The sequence below is a fragment of the Heptranchias perlo genome, chromosome 34 (assembly GCF_035084215.1).
Source record: "Heptranchias perlo isolate sHepPer1 chromosome 34, sHepPer1.hap1, whole genome shotgun sequence".
In the NCBI taxonomy this organism is placed as follows: Eukaryota; Metazoa; Chordata; class Chondrichthyes; order Hexanchiformes; family Hexanchidae; genus Heptranchias; species Heptranchias perlo.
In genome coordinates, this window is record NC_090358.1 from 18457184 (window position 1) to 18475765 (window position 18582).

At 40.4% G+C, this 18582-nt stretch overlaps 1 protein-coding gene across 4 annotated transcripts in view; it reads left to right on the top strand.

Moving 5' to 3' along the window:
• Positions 1-18582, top strand: part of LOC137301862 (myocyte-specific enhancer factor 2A-like) — a 311843-nt gene that overhangs the window by 54542 nt on the left and 238719 nt on the right. For 3 of the 4 annotated variants that reach the window (XM_067971555.1, XM_067971556.1, XM_067971557.1), the window contains exon 1: positions 16628-16874. The gene's annotated coding sequence lies outside the window, so the exon portion shown is untranslated. Of the gene's footprint in view, positions 1-52; positions 113-5682; positions 6337-8769; positions 8873-16627; positions 16875-18582 lie in introns of those variants that run through there. The other variant, XM_067971554.1, reaches the window with a different exon arrangement.

The following is an 18582-nucleotide window of genomic DNA, read 5'->3' on the forward strand; positions in this document are numbered from 1 at the left end:
GATTTGTAGTATTTGTTCTGCCAACCATATGTGTTTCTTGTTTATTCACCAGCACATTAACAATTGAGATCAATCCTTGACCTGGCTGCTACTGTCTCTGTTAGTGCATCAGGTAAAATACTTCTTATTTAAGCATTGTCACCTGCACAGAACAAATAACATTTTAAGCTTGATTTAAGTTACTTATATTAAGTAGATGACATCATTACATTAAGTTATGAAAGAACATCCATACTTCAGAAAATAATTTTCAAGTACATCCCAGCCAATAAACAGGTCAAAGTATTTCTATATTTCAAGTATTCAACCCAATATATTTATTGTAGATTCTTTGAAGCAAACAAGCCTAAAGTTGTGTGTTTTCTAATCAGTAAGAAATGCTGTGCTACTGTTCTTACCCACAATTACTCAAAAGGCAAGTGCCTTTAATTAGGTTGACAGGTGCATTGGCGTAAGGAAGGAAGGAAGGAAGGAGATCTTAAGGTGAAGGTTTTTTTATAACCTCTCAGATGGTAACACTAGAGTGCAACGACAAGAACAGATGTTTTACAAACTGATAGTTGTACAGAAAGATTTGGAAAAAATGTACTATTGAACATGTTTTTCACAGCTTAATGTCTATTTTAACAAATTTGGTTCAGTGAATGAGGATTAACTCTGCATTTGAATGTCTTTATAGAAGGATGAGAGAGAGCTGTACAGGCAAGAAAAGCATCAGTTGAAGCATCACTATTGGTGCTATGTGTGGACCTTTTGGATTGATATAGAATGTTGCTGTAGAGCTTCAGCAGTTTGAGAGTTCCTGGCTTAAACACTTAATATCTCTTGTGGTGTTCCTATTGTCAGAATCTGGCAGCTCGCCCACGCCACTGTCATCAACCTCCTAGTTGTCTGATCAACAATACTAATGCAAGAGAACTGTGTGGAGATTGCTTGTTTAGTCTTGTTTATCATGTATACGGTGTGCATGTCTTACAATCAGGGAGGGAAATAAGTAAAAATGATAGAATAGTGTCCATAGTTAATTAAACACATTCATAATACATCACCAGTGACTAAAACATTAATGGAATCAATTATCAAGCAATGGACTTGAATAAAATAAGCCCACACTGAAATTCTCTACATCAGGAACAAGTGTAGTTGACATTTGGTATAGATCACAATTGAAGTAGGTTTAAATACTATTAGCATACACCGACTCCTTTAGGTGCATATTGGCTAGGATTGTTTGTATTAGCAAAATCCTGGTGCATCTCTAGTGAGGAAGCGGTTTCACCCACTCCAAAGGCCCACCCTGAAACCAGCCAATTTTCAGAGTCAAGATAATCTGTGTTTTTTAAGTGGCCTTCCAAAGGGAATTCCACCTCCATCTTGAAGAGGGATGGAAAATCGCTGTGGCAGCTTCATGCGCCTACCACAGTGTAGTGGAGTTGCATGCCTCTTGGGCAGCTGAAACAAGTGTTTCAGTTGTGGTTTTAAATTTTGTACGGCTTGGGAGTTGAATTGATTGCCCTGCATGTCATCAGCAATGCTGGACACCAGGACACACTCATGTTGCTAGGACGTAAATGATTGGAAATATATCGGTTGATGTATTCCCGTCAATGTGTCTGCCCATATTTGGGTGGAGATATTCGAAGTCCCCTGTCACATTAGGTGGAAAATTCCTAACATGGTGGGGAGAATGGGGATCCAAAGATACGGCTCCCAGAGCGATTTCCTGCCCTTGTCCGCTGAGGAATGCCTGGGAACCGGTTTAACTCTAGCAGAAAATCCTGGCCGTTGATCACGTCAAATGTGAGTGGAGTCTTCATTTTTGCATTAGGAGTAGAAGACTCTGGAGGAGGATATATTATCCGTTTGAATAGATATACTGGCAAAAAGAATTCTTGTATTGTGGTTTGAGGAACTTCCAGGAAGCTTATCTACATGACGTTCTGAATGTTTGATAGTTCCAACATAAGCTAACGCCATTTAAGCCAGATTCCATTGAGACATGTCCACATAGCTTAGGTGCAGGTTGGCATAGACACCCCGAATGTATGCAGTACTACTGGGATTTAACCAGCTAAACTGTGCAATGTTACATTGTCGATATTGCTATATAATAATTTGTAGAGGTTAAAGGTTAGCTAAGTTGCTTAAAATAGTTGCTGAAAATGTGTTTTTGGCTTTTCTCATGTGGTCAGTGTTAAATTAAAATGGAAAATAGCATTCCAGTGGTTGGATGTGGCCAGAATTAAGCTTAATTGTCTGTGATGTATTATACTATTGTTTTTTTTTCTTGTCATGTTATGTATGGGGTTAAAATCAAGTTTAATTAAAGAAATGACCAGCCTGGTTGATATATATATCCAGACAGGGACTGAGACGGAGTATCAGTTGGTTTAGTTCAAGAAGGCCTTGTTATATTGCGAGCGCACTTCTTGGATGAGTTTGTAACAGTTTACTTTTTTTCCAGGACAGGGCCAACCCATTCAACTCAAATATCATCTCAGCCTTTTAAAGTATATGTTTAACTGACCGCTCTTTTAGAGTTTGAGAGAGACACTTGCAATTTCCATTATTCCGGTTGCTCTTGAAAGGATTTTAAAAATATATCTCGGGGAGCCTGAGGCCAGTTTTTGAGTCCTTCTGAAGTCATCAGAGAGGCAGAAAGATGGGAGCTCTGGGGAAAAAGAGCTGCACACGGAAGAATATGGTCTTGAATTTTAGTGCAGGAGTTGTGATGGTTTGTTGTTTTCTACAATCTGAGCAGGAATAGTTAAGGATGTATATTACTGTATAGCTGATATTTATCTTTGCTGCTGTTTATTGTTGATAAAACTGGTAGTTTAAAGCCTACTTGCAGGCCTGATAAGAGTGTTGATTCCACTATACTCTGAAGTCCCAGGCATTCACAAGAGGAATCGTGATAGATCCAGTAAACTGAAAACAGCAAAAAGAGTTACTGTTTGACCCCGGGCATGCTGCATTACATGGTATTGCATGTTTTAAATCGCACTCTCTTGTTGGGAACAAGGGCTCACTTATCAGAGTGGTTTTTGGCGTCGGGTACAAGGAAAATATCGAGGTAAAGGTCCCAAAACTGAAATGTGGCATAATAACATGTGATTTCTGCCAAAACAGCCACAGCTGGGACAATCCCACTCGAAACATTTTCCAGTTAGTTGCATATCAACAATCAGGAACCACTGTGGCTGCGAATTAAAAGAAAGACTTATATTTAAACAGCGTCTTTCACGACCTCGAGACATCCCAAAGCGCTTTACACCTAATTAAGTACTTTTTGAAGTGTAGTCACTGTTGCAATGTAGGAAATGCAGCAGCCAATTTGCACACAGCAAGGTCCCACTAACAGCAATGTCTCACAAACAGCATATAGGATTTTTATACAGTGATAGTACGGACATAGAAAAATCAGCACTATATTATTGGAGCTTGTGCCACCTAATTTGATTGCCGTGATCAGTCAACAACTCCATTATGACTATATCACACGTCTACCAGGATGGCAGAAGGCAAACCAGATGGACTTTGGTCTTTTTTTCATCTAGCAGTTCCTAGATTCCTAAATTAATAAAGTATAGATTTTGTTTAGGCAAATTAGTTTAAAACAGCGACCTGGAATTTTTACTTATTAGTTTATATGAACAATGACAGGCAGGAAAAGACCATCTGGTCCATGATTCTATTAAATGCTTGATGGGAAAAAAATTGTAAGGCTACGGGGAAAGAGCAGGGGAATGGGACTAACTGGATTGCTCTTACAAAGAACTGGCACAGGCTCGATGGGCTGAATTACCTCCTTCTGTGCTGTAACCATTCTATGATTCTATTCAGCCTGTCCCACACAATCGTGATATCTTGTGTATCACAATATATACACTCCCACCCCACGCCATGTGATCTCCTGGGAGAGGTGAAACAACAGATAAAAACCCAGGCCAATTTGGGGGAAAAAATTTTGGGCAATTCCTCTCCAACCCCTTTGACGATCGAAACTAGTCCAGGAGATCATTCTGGCCCTGATAATTCTATGCATTACATTACCTATCTCTTGTAAGTGGTGATCTCCACCCCAGCCAGAAACAAGTCCAGCTCTCACTTGAAGGAGTTCATCGAATTGGCGACCACTGCACGAGCTGGCAGCCTGTTCCAGAGGTCCACTATTCTCTGGGAAAAGAACCACCTCCTGACATCAACCTAGATCTGGGCCCATACAACTTAAAATTGTGACCCCTGGTCCTCCCTAACCTATTTAATTAGAACAAACTACCAACATAAACACAATCTGTTCCTTTCATCATCTTATAAACCTCAATGAGATCACCCCTAAGTCTACCCTTCTCTAAAGTGTACAGTCCTACCTCTTTTAGCCTATCTTGATAACTAAGATGCTTTCAGCTGGGAATTAATCTAGTGGCCCTCCTCTGCATCTTTTCCAAAGCCTCAATTTCACCCACCATGTGAGGAGACCAAAACTGGACACAGTACTCCAAATAACTTCAAAAGTTATTATTGCACTGCTCATTAATTCGTTCCCTGCCAGGACTGCCTTTGCTAGTTTTCAGCATTTCCTTAAGTGGTTACATTAGTTATACTTGTGGAACCCATAGTAATATGTCACTAACACCACTGCGTCTGACAGAAGCTGGCAACAGTCCATGAGGTATGATAAGGAAGTCACTGGGGCAAAACAATCAAAAAAATGGCTTCTTTGCAAGAAAGATTACATTAATGGAGTTTATTCTGATTAATTATCAATATTCAAAAACCTGTCCTGGCTAACTCAGGACTGAATTTCTGTGTCATCTTTTAAATAATATATCATTTGCCCAATCATATTCACAAAATTTATATTGTATAAACTAATGAATGCAGAAATTTATACAGTAAAAGTTTGAATGGAGTTACAGAACATTATTTTACAAGTAGTATTCATTAAAATACAGATTGCAGAACTTCTGACTTTTTTGCACAATTGCTTTAGTGATTAGAGTTAATGAATTACAAGAGCCAAAAGTACAAAAGAACAAATAAATCTCTGAATCCTTGCTTTCCAACACAATCCCCTACCTCACTTAATACATTTTACAGAAGGGAGTTCTAACTTTGGAAAACCTAAATTTGACAGTTTCAGCTATGGATCATGGATGTACTAACAGCCTGCAGTATGAGGGGACAATTGCACATTGTAATGTTCTACAGCAATGAGATAAATGACCAGATAATTTGTTTCAGTAGTATTAACTGAGGGATAAATGTTGGCCAGGACACTGGGGAGAACTCCCCAGCTCCTCTTCAAATAGTGCCAAGGGATCTTTTACATTCACCTGAGAGGACAGGCGGAGTCTCTTAAAGACGGCACTCTTGACAGTGTAGCATTCCCTCAGTACTGCACTAAGGTGTCAGCCTAGGTTATGTGCTCAAGTCTCTGCAGTGGGGCAGGATCCTATGACCTTCTGATTCAAAGGTGAGATGCTACGTTAAACCAAAGCTCACTCAATACTGTATTGGTGTACTAACAGCCTTTAGTATGGGAGTATCCTATATGGTATGGGGCTACCCTATACAATAAGGGTGCACAAACAACTTGGTTATAGTAAGACAGGATCTGATTGAATCATGATTGCAAAAAATCATTTTCAACTGCTCAGCCTCTTTTTTTTTCCCCAGGCTATGGGCTCTGGTTTGATGGATTCATGATAGTCTCGAACATGGACACTTGCTTCTTCACTATGTCATTTATGATAAATTAGACCTACTACTCATTGAATCGCCTTGGGAAACATCTACATATCTCCTAGCAACTGGTTACAGAGCTGTAATCTCCATGGCCTTGCATGTCCGACAGCAAAGGTTTGAGGAAGACACCAGATGAGGGTGTGGTTCACATCAGGACAAGAAATGTGGCTGGGTTAGCAAGAAAGAGAGAGAGAGACTGTTATGCTGAAGGAAGTACAACAAACAGTACAGCAGGTGCAGATACAAGAAAGAAGCAAAGGGACATATTTTTCTGGCCGTGTTTCTGACGAACTATGGAAATCACCCTGGAGGAGGAGAGATATCTTGTGGGATGTGAAAAGGAGGCTTGTGTCTAGTTGCCACTTTTCTATGATGCTGATAGCCTCATTCCAGAGAAGGCACAGAAACAGAGGGTTCGGTGCCTTCAGAAACTGCCGTTCAATGATAATGTGGGGTATCAGCTGGGGATAACACTGAAGTAATGAGAAGGAGTGACCTGTGTCACGGCATGTGTGCTGTATGGTTGAAGATGACGGAATGGGTTGCAGCCAGGAAAAGACCATGTGAAAAACCAGTACTGAGATGGTGAGACAGAATATTGGCAGCCAACAGGCACACAGCTATGGATGCTCACAAAGGGGAGATCACAATGACAAGATGCTGAGGCATCAATGTCTAGCCAGCACAGTTGTAAACAATTTTACAACACCAAGTTATAGTCCAGCAATTTTATTTGAAATTCACAAGCTTTCGGAGGCTTCCTCCTTCCTCGGGTGAATGTGGAATTCACCTGAGGAAGGAGGAAGCCTCTGAAAGCTTGTGAATTTCAAATAAAATTGCTGGACTATAACTTGGTGTTGTAAAATTGTTTACAATTGTCAACCCCAGTCCATCACCGGCATCTCCACATCATAGCCAGCACAGGACAATGGATTGGCCAACATTTGTGAACAGATCAGTTGCCACTTTTTTGGCTAGAAAATGCTGCATTACACAAGTAGAATTAAAGAGAGAGAGAATGGTTTAAAAGTAAAAATGGGGGATTTATTTTCTTTTACAAGGGTTTCTTTTTTGTCAGGAAGTACAACCAGAGAAGCTATGAATCATTTTGTTGGGACAATGTCATGTGCAAGCAATGCTGTGATGCGGTGATCTATGCCTACATGTTAAGTGTTGGGCAAACATTTTTCCCAAGATCTTCTGAATAAATACATTGTCTCTTTAAAGAAATAAAAAGCTAAACTCAGTCATGGGATGTGGGTGAAGATAGCGCCTGCTGTGTGCTGGAAGCTCTGTAGATCTTTGGTAGCAACCACAAATTTCTGAGGTTTCACAAGTCCTCCTTATCAAGCACGGCGACTCTGCATAAGGCTGAATTCATTTCAAGAGGAGTTGCTAAACACAAACACGTCCTTGGGCCATTTTTCTCAAGTTTCAAAAACTGGAAGTTTCATCACGTGATCTCCCGCCTCCAACTACCCTGCCCCCACACTCCTGCTATTGGTCACCTGACACATCCATCCTTGCGGTGCACCACCTTCCCATCTCGTCGTTACCAGATTGGATGATTCTTTACTGTCAGTCAACCAGCCTTTTTTCCCATCTCTAATATTTTTATAACTAATAAACAGAAGTGTTCAAGGAAAACCAAAAAACACCCACAATTTTTTTTAATGCTTCTATGCCTTTTCTCCCTAGTAGCTCATAGCAGTGTCCCGGAGATTAAGTTTTGATTCCCAGAGACTCCAGGACAATCCTGGAGGGTTGGCAACCCTACTGAATGGGAGTGCCAACTTAGCAGCCATTTTGTGCAGTGGACTCTCACCCATTGGAATTGTAAACAATTTTACAACACCAAGTTATAGTCCAACGATTTTTATTTGAAATCTGCAAGCTTTCGGAGGCTTCCTCCTTCCTCAGGTAATTGTCAGGAAGGAGGAAGCCTCCGAAATTTCAAATAAAAATCGTTGGACTATAACTTGGTGTTGTAAAATTGTTTACAATTGTCAACCCCAGTCCATCACCGGCATCTCCACACCACTGGAATTTAGGTTGAGACTGCACAAAGTTATTTCACATAGGACTCTTACAGCCAAGCCTCCAGCGAGCGGAGGCTCAAATCTCACTTGGAACTGGATTTAAATGCAGGCTTCAGAATTGAAAGGGTCAGTGTGCTCACAAATGCACCATGCAGTCAATTACCATAGAGGCAGTCAATTACCATAGAGCTAGTCTTCACTAAATTGTGAGGAGTAAAATATTTGACAAACAACTTTAAAAAAAAAATTCTCGCCTCCTATTCCAAAAGCAGTGTATCAAATTATGGTACAGTTCACAGATACTGCCAGATCTCTGTACCAAGCCCATTCTTCATATCTGAGCTGAGATAATGAGAGTTAGCAGGCAATTTGACTGTGAGGGGCATCACAGCCAAACCCAATGTTATCCTCGGTTACTTCTACAGTGATCAGAAGTACGTACCCTGGCTGATATTTCTCCTCCCTAGTCCAGGAACACTGAAACCAGTTGAGGGAACCCCAGGGCTTTGTCAGTTGAGATCAGTGATTTCAGCACAGGGCGGGAAACAGGCCTGGAATCTTCCTGATCTGGAGATAACATCACACAATCAATAAGTTGTTTGGGGAAATTAGCAAACAATTTGATAAACTAAGAATTAACTGCCCAGAAAGGTGGTTCAAGAAAGGTTGATGGGTGTGATTCCTGCTTTGGGAAGCTACTTCCCTCCCAAGGTCAACAGCCTTGAAAATTATTGTCAAAGAAACAAAATTAATCGGCACAACTGAGAACATTGAAGGCTCTGACATGATGCACTTTATGCAAAATGTAGGCAGAGTTGGGCCTCTCTCCTTGCTGGAGTTTGAGCCTATCTGCTGTAATACTCCCTAAAAACCCTGTGTTATTATTTCAAACGACTGAGGGTTTAATTGTGCAAATGGATTAATACAAGGCATGAAAGTTGACAGAACACTTTACCTTTCTGTTCCATGATATATCAAGTAAACTGTGAGGCAAAGGAAGAAACACGACGGCATCAACTACCTGCTACATTTAAAGGAGCCTGGCCTGCTTCATCCTCCACATTGGCATGTAGACTTTAATGGTAGGATATGGCTTTTCAATGATGTTTGGTGAGACCTTTCAATTTGCTGACAAATAACAGAGGAAGCTTATGATTTCCACATGATAGCCACATCTATGGCTCTACCCTGAGAATTCAACTGAGATGGTTAAATTGACAAAATGCCTCCAAAGTTAACTGAGAGCGAGGAAAATTCTTAGGAATTGGTCGGGTTTTTGTACTTACTTGTAAAAGGTTAGACGTGTTATAGCATTTACTGCACTTCCTTTCTTTGTGGTTTGGCACAATGGACAGGGTGTCAGTGTGCCTACTATTCATTTTTTTTTATTCATTCATGGGATGTGGGCGGCGCTGGCAAGGCCAACATTTATTGCCCATCCCTATTCATCAGGGTGGTCAGGATTTTTAAGTTGCCCATGTTTGTGTCTTTTCTTCCTGATCCACTTGGGAAGGACAGTCAGGGCTATTCTCTTATTAGTCACCTTAAAATAGCTTTTTAAAAATATTTATTTCTGTCTGTGGGTGAATGGAATGAGTTACATGGTGCAGAGAGGCTTTACAGAACTTACAGCAGATGGAGCAGAGCCCACTTAATGTACAAAAGCAAAGTACTGCGGATGCTGGAAATCTGAAATAAAAACAGAAAATGCTGGAAAGGCTCAGCAGGTCAGGCAGCATCAGTTCTGATGAAAGATCATCTACCTGAAACGTTAACTCTGTTTCTCTCTCCACAGGTTGCTGCCTGACCTGCTGAGTCTTTCCAGCAATTTCCACTTATTGAACGCTTTATTAGCGTTCTCACTTAGCATCAATAACTTTAAATACTTTGGCCCAGATCTTGCACTGAGCAGCGAACGAACAGTGCCTGTCGCTCATTAGATTTAAGCTTACTCACAAACTGTCCACGGGCTTTTGGGCACCAACATGCTGCAATGAGGAGCTGAGAAAAGTGCAGCATCTTTTCCCGGGCACCTGTAAGCTGTGTGAGTGGGGCAAGAAACTGTCTGACCCCTCAACCAATTAGATTGAAGCATCCTTAACAAGCTGTGCAGAGTGGGAACCAGGAAGTACGAGCTAGAACAGTAAATTCAATGTAAAATCAGTTAGAGAAAGCGAAGTAAAGAGAGGGTAAGAAATATTGAATTAAAAGACAGATAAAAGAGAGGTTGTTTGGCAGTCATTAAGACTTGCCATGCCGTTAAAAGTTAGCTTAGACCTGAAAAAAAAACTCGGCATACCTTTTTCTGTGTAGATTAGTACGTTTCCGGCTGGGCAGGAGAGCAACTTTGCGCTGGTCCATTCATTTCACCGGTGAGTCAGGCGGCGAGCTGTCCTTCCTACGCAGCTTTCAGAGGAGCAAGGCATTGTGGAGAGAAACTTCTGGATTTCCGTGTTTGACTGGGCATGTGCACTCGCCGGAAGTTGCTCTTCTGTTTGCCCTGAAATAACGTTAAGCCCTGTTAGCCTCGCTGTTATTTTAAGAGCAAATTCCGGATCAGTAATTTAACTGCAGTAAATTCATTTTTGATTTCATAATGTTACCACCTTATTGTCAAATATCATTCAATGCAAACTTTCATGGGCCTTTTTTCTCTGAAATAGATATGTGATTGTTTGCTGAGTCATATTTGTCCTGATGGATACAGTGCTGGGTAAAAAAAGGTTACTTGGTGATAATTTAATTCATGGGAGGGGAGGGAAATGTTAGAATGTGCTGGAAAGCAGTACAGGGGAACTTTCCCCAACAACTGATTTACTTGAAGATGAACTTTCAATGAAGAATTTACGGGTTGCCAAACTCCTGCTTCAATGCATGTGCAATGTAAAAACATTTACCTACCCTGATTTTTCTCTCTCACCAGAGACGTACTGAAAGCTCCCTAACACAGACTAACAATTAAATTAGTATTATTACAGCTGTGTTTGCAACAGAGTCAGAGATCATTTTGTGCTTCCACAAGGAAATAGGGCCCAGTATTTTGAAACAAATCTATTTTTTGTGTCAATTGAAGTTAACTTCAAACAAGCCACCACAAACAAACAACTGGAGTTTTTTTTTGTAACACTTTTAGTTGTGGTCATTGTTCAAGGATTCTGGTCAGTGACATTCAAAACTCTCAACAGCACATATAAACACAGATGGCCTGAGAGTTATTTTTTTCCCCCCAGTTAATGTACGGTCATGCATTGTATTCAGATTCAAGTCTGTAAATTTTCTGATGTTTAATCATCTATAATTTTACTAAAAATAAAAAGAGAAACTACTGGAAACACTCAGCAGGTCAGGCAGCATCTGCGGTGAGAGAGAAACAGAGTTAACGTTTCAAGTTCATGACCTTTCGTCAGAACTGGAAGATGTTGGCGATGAACAGCTTTTAAGCAAGAGCCAGGGGAAAGGGGGGCAGGGAGAGAACAAAAGGGAAAGGTGTGTGATAGGGTGGAGGGCAGGAGTGATTGAATGACCAAAGTGGTGACAGATGCACAAACGCAGCATTCACAGCTTTCTGCCAATATACCAAACACTATTGAAACAGGCAATTATTGCACAGGGATATTTTATATTTCATATCTTCCCTGAGGAGAGTTCCATCCTGTTGGATTGTAACGCCATTAAAGTAAAGCCCTATTGTCACTTCCTGTTTTATCATGTTTTGGCAAGAAAATTGGAAGCGACACAGGCTTTGCTGTAATATTTCTGCATCAAAGTGCAGGCAGTTGTTGGTAGGATTTGTAATCCTGGATGTCTGTTCTGATCTGGGATTTCAGGATTCAATCTTCAATATCCTAGAATCCTGGGATTGAGAGCATTATTCACCTTCATAGGATAAAGGAATTGTATTAGGGACCCACTAAAACTTTGGGGAAAAAACACAGACTCAATAAACAAGTCTTTTAATATGGATGAAAATGTATTAATTTTTCTACTCACCATAATAATGTGAAATTTTCAAACGTAGACAGGTACAATGATTCCTCTCTTTGCACAGCTTGGGACAGTCACAGGACTCTTGCCGCTGAGTCCGAAAGTTGTGAGTTCAAGAATATAAGCACATAATCTCCAGTGCAGTACTTAGGGAGTATGTCATTATGTGAGAAAGAACAAACTTTGCATTTATATAGTGTCTTTTAAATCTGCAGGATGTCCCAAAGTGTTTCACAGCCAATAAAGTACTTTTGAAATGTCGTTACTGATGTAGTGTAGGGAAACATAGCTGCCAATTTGTGCACAGCAAGATCCATCAAATAGCAATAAGATAAATAACTAGATAATCTGTTTTAGTTGATGTGTGAGTTGAGGAATAAATATTGGCCAGGAGACCGGGAAAATTCCTCCGCTCTTCGAATAGTGCCATGGGATCTTTTATGTCCACCTGAGAAGGCAGACCGGCCTCGGTTAAAAGCCTCATTCAAGAAATGGCACCTTCGACAGTACAGCACTCCCTCAGTACTGTATTCAAGTGTCAACCGAGATTGCATGCACAAGTCTCTGGAATGGGGCTTGAACTCATGACCTCCTGCCTCAGAGTTGAGAATGCTACCACTGAAACAAGGCTGCTTCCTTTGGCTGAGATGGCCTGGTCCGTTTCTTCGGGTGGATGTTAAAGATCCAATCACACTATTTCAAAAAAGAGCAAAGAGTGCTGCCATCTTGGCCAACATTCCTCTCTCAATTAACACCATCAGAAAATCCTTACATTTTGTGAAGTTGCTCTACAGTTTTGTTGCCCAGTACTTTTGGGAGAATTCAGTGGTACATTGAAGTTGTTTATACAGTCAAGCTTTGGGGGTCGGAGTAAATTTAATTTATAAAAAAAAAATTTCAACCATCAAAAACCATAATGCAGGATATTCAAACCGTAGCTGGTCATTTGGCTTAGTAAGCAGAAGTGCCAAAACACTGCTTGGTCTTTACACAAAACAACTTGCATTTGTATAGTGTCTTCAACATAGAAAAATATCCCAAGGTGCTTTACAGATGTATAAGGACAAAATGGACACCAAGTTAGTTATGCATAAGTGATGATGTTATAATCTCTCTCGATAGCCTCCCTGGTGTCTAACCACTGTTTGCTGCAAAATGTTATCTCTGTTGCTCTATCATTGCCTGCAGATTGTTGGTGTTAGATATGACCATGAAACCTGTACTGTTAGCTCCAACTGCTGGTTTAGTGACAGTGGGATAGATCTTAACTTTGTGCGATATTGTCAAACAGGCGATGGCGAGTCGGCAGCCTGTTTTACATCTCTTCCGATTTTTATTTCGATTGACTTCAAACTATCGCACAAAGTCAAGATCTACCCCAGTGTTTCTGGTTCTTTCAAACTTATTGACACTGGCACTACCACAGTTGAGGTACCTGCAGGTGTTGCTGTTTTCCCAGAGTCAGATGCAGAGTCACACAGAATTCATTCCACCAACCACTCAAACAATGAAATGCACAACTTTTTTTTTACAGCAGCAGATGAAGAGATTATAAAAATGTCTTTTATGTTTGTGTCCTGCAGAAAACTCATAAGGCCACTTACACGCTTAGACCAACACTCGTTTACCCCATTTCTCATGGCCAAAGCAAGAGCTTTGCCAATAGGTTCATTCAGAGATCCAAATGACTGACCATAAACTTCATGGCAACACCAGCCAGGAGAAAGTTGGCATCCCCATCGCATGAATCCTATACAGTGAATCTGTTTGATTGAGGTGCAGCCACTATTTCTAAAATCTGATTAAACTCCAGAAATAAGGACTATATCCAGTGAGATTTCAGATCAATAACACTCTTCTGAGCGAAGATCTTTCGAACTAGCATGTGTTCCAACATAGAAAGAAGGCCTGTTCTACTCTATCCAGAATTGTATTTTCTCCTTGCTCACAGCCCTTTCTGCATAACTTTGAAGCATGTAATTTTTCACAGGAGACTTGCGAAAGAGATCGACAACATTTCACATTTGTTTAATTAGAGGATGGATACGCAGCCATGTACTAATGTCAGAAGTTGGAACAAAAATGATTTTGACCCCCATATCTTCATCAACATTGGTATCCTGATCTTCATCACATTATCTATCAGCACAGTCAGCACTGTCTCATTCTGCTTGCTCCTCTTCACTTTGAGAGTTGGACTCAACAACAATTTGGGAATGAAATGGGGAACAAGTTCAAGCTTGTTGATGGTGTTATTTTTATACTGTACATCCAATGTATTGTATTGCATGGTAGAGTTGCTCTTCAATTTTTCTAAGTCTCCTAACTTTTACTATCTTTTGCAGCCGTCAGAAAACAGTATTTACCTAATTTTTCTGGGGTTTCTGCTGATCTCCCACAGATTCCCGGGGAATGATTGGGAGAACGATGACGGAAGTTCAACCCACATATGTTTTGAGCTTCCCTTCTAGTAGCTGGATACATTTTTCATAAGCTGAAATCAACCCAAGTCTGCAAAACATTATACCCATTGCATGATCATTTATATTCATATATCGTCCATTTTGTGTTGAAGTCCATTTGTCTGAAATCTGGTTTTGTGCTTTTTTGGCTGTGAGCCAAAATCTTGGTTACACAAGATCTTGGCTGTGATCTATCTACCGCTACTCTCAAAGGTCAGGTAACAGAGAGCACACCCTGAATGACAAACCATCTACTGCAGCCATGCAAACAAACATTGCTTGAACATCATTCTCATCAGTGCCAAAGAAATCAGTTAAAGGTGTTACCTTTGTGCTTGCAGTACCAGGAAGAGCCTTCAGAGTCATTGCCATCATCAGACTTAGCACAGAACAATTGCATGCAAAAGGCTTCATTTTGGCTAAGTCAATAAACAGTGTAAAGAAAATAACCATAGATCATGGCCTTGCAATGAATCATATACTGACTTTCAGGGAGAAAAGTGGAAATTTCAGCCTAACTTTGGGCAAATGGATTTAAAAACAAACTAGATTTCTTAGCCGAGATGCCCTGGAAATTATTTTTTTTCAAAATAATGCCATAGTCTGCGCAATCAATCATCCTGCAATCGGCTCCATGGGCTAAGGCTGAACTTCAATTTTAATTTTTAAAATTCTCTTACTGCCATAGCAACCCTGAATGCCTGGTGTCCATAGTGCCAACTGTTGCTAGGGTGCAAATGACTGGAAATACATCAGATCATGTATTCTGTATACATTTGGAGACCCCGGAAGTGGCAAAGGACAGCGGGAAGTAGGCACTGGCTCCCAAAGAATTTCTCATTACATTCCACCGGAGTTACACTGGGGAGCTGGTGTAACTCCTGCAAATATCCTGCTCATTGTTTCTTTCTTTAGATGAATCTTGTGCTTTGCCTCAAGATGAGTGTGAAAATCTCTGGTAAAATCAAAGCTCATCTCGTGTTGGAGAACAGGCTTCTGCAAATGACTGGAAATACATTAGGTAATCAAGCCTGAAATGTGAATGTAATACCTCAAAATTAGGTTAAGTCATTCTACAAGAAGGGAACATGTGCAAAAGAAATACATAAGCCAAGAACTTATGTGCCAGCAAACTGCAGAAAATGTAATTGGAGAATGTCAGTGTTTGACAGCATTTCTCAATATTGTTGCACATTATAGAAAAGTGCTATGGATTTAATCAACCAAAAGATATACTTATATTGAACTAGAAAAAGCCTCATTGAAACACATAAATGTCCAATAACAACACAGCATTACATAATGGCTGTAAACAGTGAGTATATGAAATTCAGTGAAATTGCAAATTAAATGTGACAGGACATTGTCTTGCTACATCTTTTGATCCTGATATATCAGAATAAGATTATAAGGAATTTATTAGGCCAACAAATTAACTAGAATTAATTCCCTGTGCTGATGGCATAGAATAATTGGTAGACTCTCCAGTGGTTTACAAGAGAGAATTTATAAATAAAATAACTGTTTCATGGAAGGTAGGTTAAGGGTATGGTACAGAGTAGATAAGAATGCAGATAGAAGTGGCACAGTTTAGAAAAGTGAATCGATTGAAATCTTGGACTTTGGTAGACTATCACCAGAAATCACCAAGATGATCGCATGCTTTAATTAAACGTTGGTTATCAAATCCATTACTCTAGAATGGTTCCATACTTGAGGTCTAACTTATCACCAACACAACCATTGTGCTTGCCTTATTAACCCATGGATGCGAGGCATTGGCCCAGAAAGATTACAGTTAACTTCAGCCACAGAAATTAAGGCGTTGAGGCAGTTTGTTGGAAAGGCCAAAAGAAACACTTTGAAATTACTGAATTTTCCAACACAATAACATTGAAAATTATGCCAGCTGAAAATTAGGATATCCAAATCATCCGTCAAATGAATTTATTTAGATTTACCTTAACTACCTTACCACCTTAACTCTTACCATTTTAACTAATTATAATATTTTACTCTTCAACTCTGCAGAGGTGGTTCAAGAGTAGAAAACAGCATAGAACAAAGAAAATGAGCTGCAATAAACATTGGTGATTTGCCTTAGCATAAGCGGAAAAAGGATGACCATAATATTCCACCTTCGATAATAGGAACCCGACACCTCCTCTGCCTCCATTGATTTTAGTATTTTGTGATTTTATGAAAATGTTACATTTCTTCATACATAATTGTCTCATCTGTTATCAATGCAGGCTTTACAAGATGTTTTGCAAGCCTTTGAAAACATTTAAATATTTCTGATCCACATCATATGTTCAGTAGTCATGAATGCTGTTCAAAATACTTGCAAGATTTTATTGTAATTATTATTCTCAGTTTATGCATAGACCAACAAGAAGAAAGGCTAATCTTCTCCATATGTCTTCACAGATGATTCTTCCAAGTGTTTTTGTTTAAACACAACAGGGTCTTATTGGAGGAGGCAGTGTCAGTGTCTGGAAGCTGTAGTGGTGGAAGAAGGTAACCAATCTGAAAACAAGCAAAGAAACCATGTGGAGAACAGACTTTTCATTGTACTGTTGGGCAGCTGAAGAACATCTCTCATAAGGAAGGATTCTCCATGTGGGCAACAAAACAGGTGCAGCTTCTTCATTTTCCCCATAACAATCCAAGAGCTCACAGGGGAGAGTAACCTTAACCCTGTATGTCAGAAGCTATAGAAACACATGTAGGCTATGGATTGTAGATTCAAACATCATATAGACCTAAGTACTTTGCAATATGTACTGCAATATTATGGACACAGTTGTCACTAGAGATTGTTTCTCAAGTCAAGTTCCTGCACATATTTCTGAGAATCCCTCACTGCATCAGGATGATGCCAATCAGACCTCCATGGCAGTCAGCTCAAGGCTATCTTGAGGAGGATGTCACAGCATCATTAAGTGGGGCCGAGGCTAATGTGCCATTAAAATCTGAGTGTGACCTTATGGAAAATACCTCTGTTGAGGATGCTTCCCAAAAGCTAATTGAGTTATCTGTAAATATAGTTTTAGAAATAAAATGCAAATTTTGCAAATGTGGTCATTACTAATAATGCAATAATATTGTTGTTCTGTCAAGATTTATGCAATGAAATTTTAGCACTCAACAAATGTATCAATGCACAATTACTTATAGTGGAAAAATAATGCTGTAAAATGTATGATATTATAAATCTAGCATTCATTTTTAAAGAACATTTTATTCCTTTGTATATTTTTGTTAGGCATGGGTATTAAGGGTTACGGAACCAAAGCGGGTAGATGGAGTTAAGGTATAGATCAGCCATGATCTCATTGAACGGCGGAATGGCTTACTCCTGTTCCTATGTAGACTGGGATTTTTAAAATCTGGTTTCATTGACCCTTAGTTCTTCACGGTGAAAGGTTATAGTCAGATCAGTAAATCACACTGGGTCAGAACTTTCAGGGGAAACTTTGGGAAGAGGGACTGTTTTTAAAAAGAAAATCATTCTCTGGATGTGGCACCGCTAGTAAGGCCAGCATTTATTGCCCATCCCTAGTTCCTTTTGAGAAGGTGGTGGTGAGCCGCCTTCTTGAGCTGCTGCAGTCTGTGTAGTGAAGGTTCTCCCACAGTGCTGTTAGGTAGGGAGTTCCAGGATTTTGACCCAGTGTCGATGAAGGAACAGCGATATATGTCCAAGTCAGGATGGTGTGTGGCTTGGAAGGAACTTGGAGGTGATGGTGTTCCCATGCATCTGCTGCCCTTGTCCTTCTAGGTGGTAGAGGTCACGGGTTTGGGAGATGCTGTCGAAGAAGTCTTGGCGAGTTGTTGCAGTGCATTCTCTGCATTGCACACACTACAGACACAGTGTGCCGTTAGTGGAATGAATGGTTACTTAAGGTGGTGGATAGGCTGCCGATCAAGGGGATTGTGGACTTCCACCTGCCTATGTCCCTGACCCTGTCCAAAGTCCTGGGGTCAAACTTCTGCTAGCACCTTCCAGCATAACGAGGCCACCAATTCCAAGGGGGAGGAATTTTGCTGCAGCAACTGGAGCCAGTCGAGGTGAAAGGAAGAATGGCTGAAAGGCCCACAGTTCAAATTTTCTGCTTTTCCAGCAGCTGCTGCAGGGAAACTGCCATTTACAAAGCTGCTAGGCTGCACCTCAATCACGACCTAGTCCTGGCAGACACTGGACACCTGCTTTATGCAGGCATGCAGTGCATTGAGGCAGAACTGGCAAGATTTAGGATGGCTAAAATCATCCTGCTTGTCCTGCCTTTTCCAGTGATGTCACCACAGGTAGGAGCAAGAAGTTCCCACCCCCACTTCCTGTGGAA